This window comes from Capsicum annuum, chromosome 2 (genome assembly GCF_002878395.1).
Source record: "Capsicum annuum cultivar UCD-10X-F1 chromosome 2, UCD10Xv1.1, whole genome shotgun sequence".
Taxonomy (NCBI): domain Eukaryota; kingdom Viridiplantae; phylum Streptophyta; class Magnoliopsida; order Solanales; family Solanaceae; genus Capsicum; species Capsicum annuum.
The window spans coordinates 99,043,858-99,052,027 of record NC_061112.1 but is presented as its reverse complement, the minus strand read 5'-3'; the positions used below and the strand labels follow the sequence as shown (position 1 = coordinate 99,052,027).

The 8,170-nt window shown below is 35.2% G+C and overlaps 1 long non-coding RNA gene across 1 annotated transcript; it reads left to right on the top strand.

Annotated features, from left to right (window-relative positions):
• The first annotated feature begins 309 nt into the window (after positions 1–309).
• LOC107858805 lies at positions 310–4,486 on the top strand. The gene is made up of 3 exons (XR_001671244.2): positions 310–623; positions 809–952; positions 3,902–4,486. It is a non-coding gene; the product is annotated as an uncharacterized LOC107858805 (long non-coding RNA).
• The last annotated feature ends 3,684 nt before the right edge of the window (positions 4,487–8,170 follow it).

Below are 8,170 nucleotides of genomic sequence, written 5' to 3'. Positions count from 1 at the left end.
TTCTTCTCTTTCCTCTAATTTTCTCTTTATCTTTCTCCTTCGTATTCCGCTAATCCATCATTATTTAAAAATTATTAAAATTAAAAATTATAAAGAATTTACCTTATTTATGGTGTTAATAATGTTAAGAACATTTAAGTCATTTTGACAACAAAAAATGCTTAACATTATTTGTTTATCAAATACATTAACAACTTTTTTTTATGATTAACAATTCTATCTACACACTTATTTATTTAATTTATAAATAATTATTTTAAATTTTTAATCATTTAAACTAAAAAAAAAAAAATTAATTTTTTAATTTTATTCAAACGTGCTGGAGCAAAATAACGCTCCTCCATGTCTGCACAACGTTTGGCCCTTAAACCATCGAACAAATGGCAAAATCTATTGATTTGATCTCTCTTTTCGTCTACTCTCTCTGTTTTCATCTCAATCAACATCACCTGCCCTCCCATCACCTTTGTTGAAGCAAAAATGCTCTGTAATTTCATCAGAAGATGGGAAAATTCAAAGAGCAATCGGTTTCAAGGTGTTTTTTCTTTTGAATCGACGGCTATCAAGCTTTAACCGACACTCCACCGTCAATGCATCGTTTTCCCGTAAAATCAGCTGAAAAGGTGACCCCTTTCCTCTTTCTTATTTTCTCTTCCTGTTAATCCTTTTGATTCACCTACAATTGGTGTTCTCAAGAACATCAAAAATTTAAAATTTGAAAGCTTCTCCAAGTAGCTGTTACACCAATTTGAGGAATTTCTTGATCCTACCATACTCTTTCACTCACTAAGTTTGCTCTATTTTACAGTTTTCGATTACACTTTTCTTACTCTTCTTGCTGATCATTGTTGGTGAGAAAATCGTTCATCGATTCGTGGTTCAGGTTCACTGCCCGAAATAAGTTTGAGTTGAATCTCCAACGAAAAAGCCCAAGTTCGCTGCCCCACACAAGGTAAATTCTATCTCGTCTTAATTATATTATGCTTAATTTAGTGAATTCTTAACCTTGCGATCAGTCGGAATGTTAGTCATTTTAGCCGGATGATTACAAGATAAACAATGTAAAATAAAGATAATTTCTGACCATTTATCATATTAGACATGTGTTGGGCTAAGTGTTGCAATTTGTGATTTGGTTTGAGTGAATCCTTTAAATTCTCAATTTAAATGGGGCTGGTTGTTTTGACTGAAAATTTGATAAAGTAGTTTTGGAAACATTTTGTTTTATACATATTCGATGGTATGTTTGTAGAATATTTACAACCTTGAATTAGCTTGAAATAAACTTTGAGAAGCTTTTGATTTTTCAATATGTTCGGCGGACTATTTTAGATTGTTATGATGTCTGTTTGGATGCCTTGCATGTAGTAATAGGGGCTTAAGTTATGTCTCTACTTGTTTGTATGTTTACAAGACATTGGCAACTCTTGGTTTACCATGAAAAGGGCTCTAAGAGACTTAAAACTTCCGAACGCTTGGCTTTCCATCATGAGATTTTGTAATTTTTCTTGAATGTTTGAATATGGCGGCAGTTCCATTGTTATGTCTCTAATTGGTTGGGTGCTTACAAAATATTTTTAGTTTCAAATGAAAAAATAATCTTACAGGTTTAAACTTTGAAGTGTGATTAACAATTTGTTTACAAATCAATATGTTGTTTGTTTATAGTGTGAACATGGAAGCAATAACTTGAATCTTAGTTATTTAAATAAGCACGAGAACTCATTTTTAAGCTCACTATGAAATTCTACTCTAGTTTTGGATATAGTTGTTACTTCTTTAAGGTAAAAAACAATATGCAAAAAATAAAAAATGCAGATTTTTGAGATGTTTGGTGTGATGTTTGTTCAGCTAGATTTTGTTTATCACAAATTGCAAAAAGATCCTTAAAAATAAATCCTTTGTTGAATGAATTTTGGTTTTGTTAACATGTTTGTTACACATATCTCCCTGTTTAAGGCGTTTTGTGCGAGCAGCTTGGTTTTCTCTTTGATTCCGCTTCCTTATTGTTCAAATATGGTTTTGCCTCAATTTTAAGAAAAGAGTATTAATGTGAATCAAATGTGCACAGTCCCCTTTCCGTCACTTTGTTTATCTGGCATTTCAATATATGTTCATCGTCGTTTGAATAGGGGTATACATGATGACCGGTGTTCTTTGTTGTTGGCTGCCCTCTTCCTCCAAGATCAAGCTAAAAAATGTATATTTTGATTTACTCTTTGCCTAAGATTTATAAATTATTTGCTTAGGGGTATCGTTGGAATCTATTGCCTTAGTATTTAGAATAGACCAGCCTCGTGTTTAAAAGCAAAAGCTAATTTTTTTTTCTAAAAATTCTCTTGAGTTCTTCCAAACTTCTGACAAAGTTTGTGTTTTTCTTTAAAATAAGGGTATTGGCCAAGCCAGTCATTTTATCTCCAATTACATTTGTGAGAATTAGTCAGTTGATAGTTGTTCCCCTTGGGCATATTTAGGAGATTTCTTGTCTACCTATAGATTTTGTTTGAACATAGATTTTCTTTTTTCTGGAAAACAATTGAAGCCAACGATCAAAATCATAATAGCATGTATTTCAAATGTCCAGCTTTGTTATATTTCTAACCACCCAATCTTTCAAAAAGACACCATGGCATTTTCCTGATACACATGTTGTGAGGTTGTAGAATTCTTGATATGAGCTTGAGCTTTGAATTGCTTACAATTGATGCATTATCTTATTGGTAGTGGAAAATCCTGCTATTGCTCTGGTTCATCTCGAAGTAACTAGTAAATTTCTGCATAGCTAAAAAAAAAATATGTGTGAGAAATACTCATTTTTCAGGACTAATTTTATTTGAGTATATTAGTCTAATTAAAGAGACCCATTTAATTTTTTTCTACAGCTAAATCATTCGCTCGGATTTTACATTAGTTATTTGTGCTTTTGAATATGTAACATATATGAGTAGTCCTTATTCCGTTGATCCAGTCTTGTCCTTCTTAATACATGCCCAATAAAAATTGAATAGCTTTACATATGTTGCTTATTTTCTACAATATTAAGTTTAATAAATGTGATTCTATGTTGATTCTTTGTAGCTATTTTGAATCTAAATACGTGAGGCGTGAAATTCCTTCTTTCTTATCTTTACTTCTATGTTAAACAATACATGCTGTTAATACATGATACATATGAAGCTCTTTGTGATTAGTTTATGCCTATGGGTTGAATAAAGTAGGGCTGTTAATGTGGGAATCTTTATCAATTTTATTTCACCAGCTTAACAAGAATAAATAATATTGTATTAAGCCCTAAATCGCTAGTAGTGCCTTTTTTACTTGTTTTCTTTGATGGGTACGGAACTTAATGTTAATATGTTGTTAGCCTCCTCCCTTATTTGTTTAAATGGGATAGTAAATAGCCTCTAAAAATGGTATAGTTGTGAAAGCTAGATCAAACCATCAACCTCATTGTTACTTTTTCAGAGGTTGTATTTTTCTTAATTTGACTTTCAAAAGTATTTGACGACACTCTTAACCCATTTGATGTGTCACCTCTGAATTTGATTAATTAGAACTTTGTTGTCATGAAGTTTCTTTACAACAGATGGGATATGCCAACTTTTATTCGCTTCGACTTTGGATCAAAACAGTCACATAACTGTCAACTTAGTAGATTGTAGCAACTTGCTTGAAGCGTTTTTTTGAGTAATACTTGGCCTATGACTGATATTGTTGAATCAATGTAGTTACTATTCCCTGTCTAATTTTCTATGTGACTGCAAAACACTAACGTGTTTATCACCTAATTCACTTTGTATCTCTCATAAGATCGAGTTTCTAATCCTTGTCTTTTTCTTTGTCTCATGTAAACTTGACAATGTGTTTGGGGTCTCATGGACTTCATCTCTGTCCAAATCAGAGAAGCGATAATAGATGCATCACGTATTTCCGTCTAGCAGTCTAGTACCTTTTCCCTCTTTTCAAATTTTATTCTTCTTTTGTAGACACTTATTGTTATTTTTGTTTAATATTTCAGACATTATTATTTAGAATTTTTTTTTGTTCTTACTTGAATTCTTAAATATGATAGTAAGTTAATTTGTTCCCTTTTGTCCCTCTTAGATTTTAAATTAGCATGTCGCTAGACATAAGTATTTAATTTATATCATTAAAAGTTTTAAAGTTGATAGGTTAAAACATACCTTTTAGAATAATTGGTCGAGTTGTTAGAGATCTTTAACGCTTTAATATAGAATAATGGTTGTCTTTAGAATCAATGTTAGATACTCACTATTTAGTAATAGTGAAAGAAATAAAAATATAGGTTTTTTGCGGTAGGCGAATTTATCATTCCTAGACTTGAAAATCGGCTTTAATTATTTTGGATATGGTAAATCAATTCCCTTTTCTTATCAATTTCAAATAAAAGATAGTAAGTTTTCCACTTTGATTCCATGAGGCATTTTCTTAAGATTTCAAATGCCGAAAAAAATATTTTCTTTAAACTGGAGTTTTTTCTTAATAAAAAATAAATTTTTAAGTCATTATAGATTTAAACAATTAAATTTGTTAGTTATCTCAATGATTCGCTTGGCATATGCTAATTTGTTATTTTCTTTATATTATAAAAATTAAAGTTATTTTAACAATGAAGAAAAAACGTGATTTTCTAGATATAGCATAATTAACCTCATTTTCTTTAGCCTAGACTTTTGTTTAAATTATTAATTGGAAGTTTTGTATATATTTTAAGAGAAATGATTTGATAATTACTTTCTTTGGACAACAATAAAGTTGCATTATTTTAGGAGTTATCTTTAACAATTTTCAAAAAATGGGTGAATCTTTCTAATGTTTTCTAATCTTTTCTTGTAAATAATTAGCATATATTATTTTAATAAGATGTATATAATTTTTTTAATATCTTATTTATATCTTTTTCTAATTTAACATTTGATTTTCTTAATTAATCTAAGTTTAGTCGGTTAACCGTAGTTACTGGATCCTTTAAGGTACCTAATCTCTTCCCTTTAGGGTAATTAGAACCCTTACCTAGAATCACTAAGTTAAGTAGATCAAAAAATTAAGTCTCTAATTTTTTTATCATTTAGCTTATAAGAGGTGTCCTAATTCACCGTGTAACTAATTAGGTGGCGACTTCCTAAATTTTACATAGAAGTTTTCAATACGTTGTACCTCAATTTAAACCGTGTTAAAATAGGGTATAACAGAAGTCATATAAAATGTGAATAAAAATTGTATAGAATGTATATATAAATATATAGTTGTTGTATAAAATATGTATCTAAATAATAATTGTAGCAAAAAGTTGAATAAAATATATATAGAAACTGTATATTTGTTGTATACAACAACAACAACAAACCCAGTATATTCCCACATAGTGGGGTCTGGGGAGGGTAGAGTGTACGCAGTCTATACCACTACCTCAAAGAAGTAGAGAGGTTGTTTTTGATAGACCCCCGACTCAAGATAAAAGGCAGTATACAAAAGCATCAAAAGCATAGAACACAATAAAATAGCATAGGTACGACATCCATAAAAAATTTGTACATTGCCAAACAAAGGACACCAAAGTCCACCTAAATACTGTCTATGAATCATCCACACCCTTAACCCTCTATCCTAATGCTTTTCCTCGTTATCTTCCTATCCAGGGTCATGTCCTCAGTCAGCTATAACTGCTCCATGTCACGTTTAATCACTTGTCTCCAGTATTTCTTCGGCCTACCCCTACCCAGTTTGAAACCTCCCAAGGCCAACCTTTCACACCTACGAACTGGGGCATCCATGCCTCACTAAACCATCTCAACCTTACTTCCTGCATTTTATCCTCCACTGACACCACTCCCACCTTCTCTCGAATAATTTCATTCCTAACCCTGTCAGCCCTTGTGAATCCACACATCCAACGCAACATCCTCATTTCCGCCACCTTCAACTTTTGGATATGAGAATTCTTAATCGGCCAACGCTCCACTCCATACAACATAGCAGGCCAGACTGCAACTCTATAGAATTTGTCTTTCAGCTTGGGGGCACCTTGCTATTGCATAAAATTCCTGAAACGAGTCTCCATTTCATCCAACCTGCCCTAATACGGTGAGACATCCTTATTTATCTCTCCATTTTCCTGAATCGTAGACCCAAGATACTTAAAACTATCCCTCTTGCAAACCGCCTAAGAATCCAACTTCACTACCACCTCCTCCTCTTGCCTCGAGTCACTAAACTTGCACTCCAAGTACTCTTTCTTGGTCCTACTCAACCTGAAACCTTTAGACTCCAGGTTTTGTCTCCAAACCTCCAGCTTATCATTAACCTCTTGTTGCGACTCATCAATCAAAACTATATCATTCGCGAAAAGCATACACCAAGGCACCTCGCCTTGTATATTTCGCGTCAACACATCCATCACCAAAGTGAATAAAAATGGACTAAGAGTTGATCCCTGGTGCAACCCTGTCAAGATCGGGAAATGCTCAGAATCTCGTCCCACTATCCTTACCCAAGTCTTTGCTCCCTCATACATGTCCTTAATCGCTCTGATGTATGCCACCGGAACCCCTATCGCCTCCAAGAATCTCCAAAGAACCTACCTAGGAACCTTATCATACGTCTTTTCCAAGTCAATAAACACCATGTGAAGATTCCTCTTCCTCTCTCTATACTGCTCTACTAGTCTCCACACAAGGTGAATTGCCTCAGTCGTGGAACGACCAGGCATAATACCAAATTGATTCTCCAAAATAGACACAATCTTCCTCAACCTCCACTCCACCACCCTCTCCCAAATCTTTATTGTGTGACTCAACAACTTGATACCCCGGTAGTTGTTATAACTCTGAATGTTACCCTTGTTCTTATATAAAGAAATCATCATGCTCCATCTCCACGCCTCAGGCATCTTTTCTGACTTAAAAATATTGTTAAACAAGTTGGTCAGCCACCTCAACCCTGACCCGCCAAAGAACTTTCAAAAATCTACCAGAATTTCGTCGGGCCCCATCGCCCTGCCCCTTCACATCTTGCGAATAGCCTCAATAACCTCATCTACCTTAAAACACTGACAAAAGCCAAAGTCGCGACACTCCCAGAAATGCTCCAACTCCCCTAACACAACACGTCTACCCCCCCATCATTCCAGAGCCTATGGAAATAGGACTGCCATCTTTTCTTAATGAGGTCGTCTTCCACCAAAATTCTGCCATCCTCCCCCTTAATGCATTTCACTTGGTCCAGATCACGACCCTTCTGCTCCCTAACTTTGGCAAGCCTAAACATCATCTTCTCCCCGCCTTTCTCCTCTAACCCCTTATACAAACTCTCAAAAGTTGCTGTCTTTGTAGCCGTGACTTCTAACTTAGCCTCTTTTTTTGCTAACTTGTACTCCTCCCTGTTCACCCGCTTCTCTTCTTCATCCTTACTCTCCCAACTTAGCGTAAGCCGCTGTCTTCATCTCGACCTTCTTCTTAACATCTTTATTCCACCACCAATCCCCCCGATATCGTCCAGACCCGCCACTCGAAATACCCAACACCTCTCTATAGCAGACTCCCTGATGCAACCAGCAGCCCTATCCCACATACTATCCACGTTCGCCCTGCACTCCTATACCTCTATCCCCTCCAACTTCACCCCTATCTCCAAAGCACTAACTGGGGTCAGGCTACCCCACCTAACTCTAGGCCGACCCTTTCCACCCCATCTCATTTTGCCCCTCTTGATAACCATGTCCATCACCAGGAATCTATACTGGGTCGTAAGATTCTCACTCGGGATTACCTTACAATCCTTACACAAAGCTCTATCCCCCTTCCTAAGCAGCAAAAATTCAATCTGAGTCTTGGCTATCCTACTACGGAAAGTAACCAAGTGCTCTTCCTTCTTTGGAAAGTTGGAATTCACTACCATCAACCCAAAGGCCCTCACAAAATCCAAAAGAGTAACTCCCTCATCATTTCTAACCCCGAACCCAAAGCTCTCATACACATCATCATACCCTAACGGCAAAGACCCGATGTGCCCGTTGAAATGCCCACCTATGAAAATCTTCTCCGAACTATGCACGCCTCTAACCACCTCGTCCAAAACCTCCCAAAAACTCTTCTTCTCTTCCTCGTCTAGGCTCACCTGAGGCGTATACACACTACAGATGTTCAAAGTA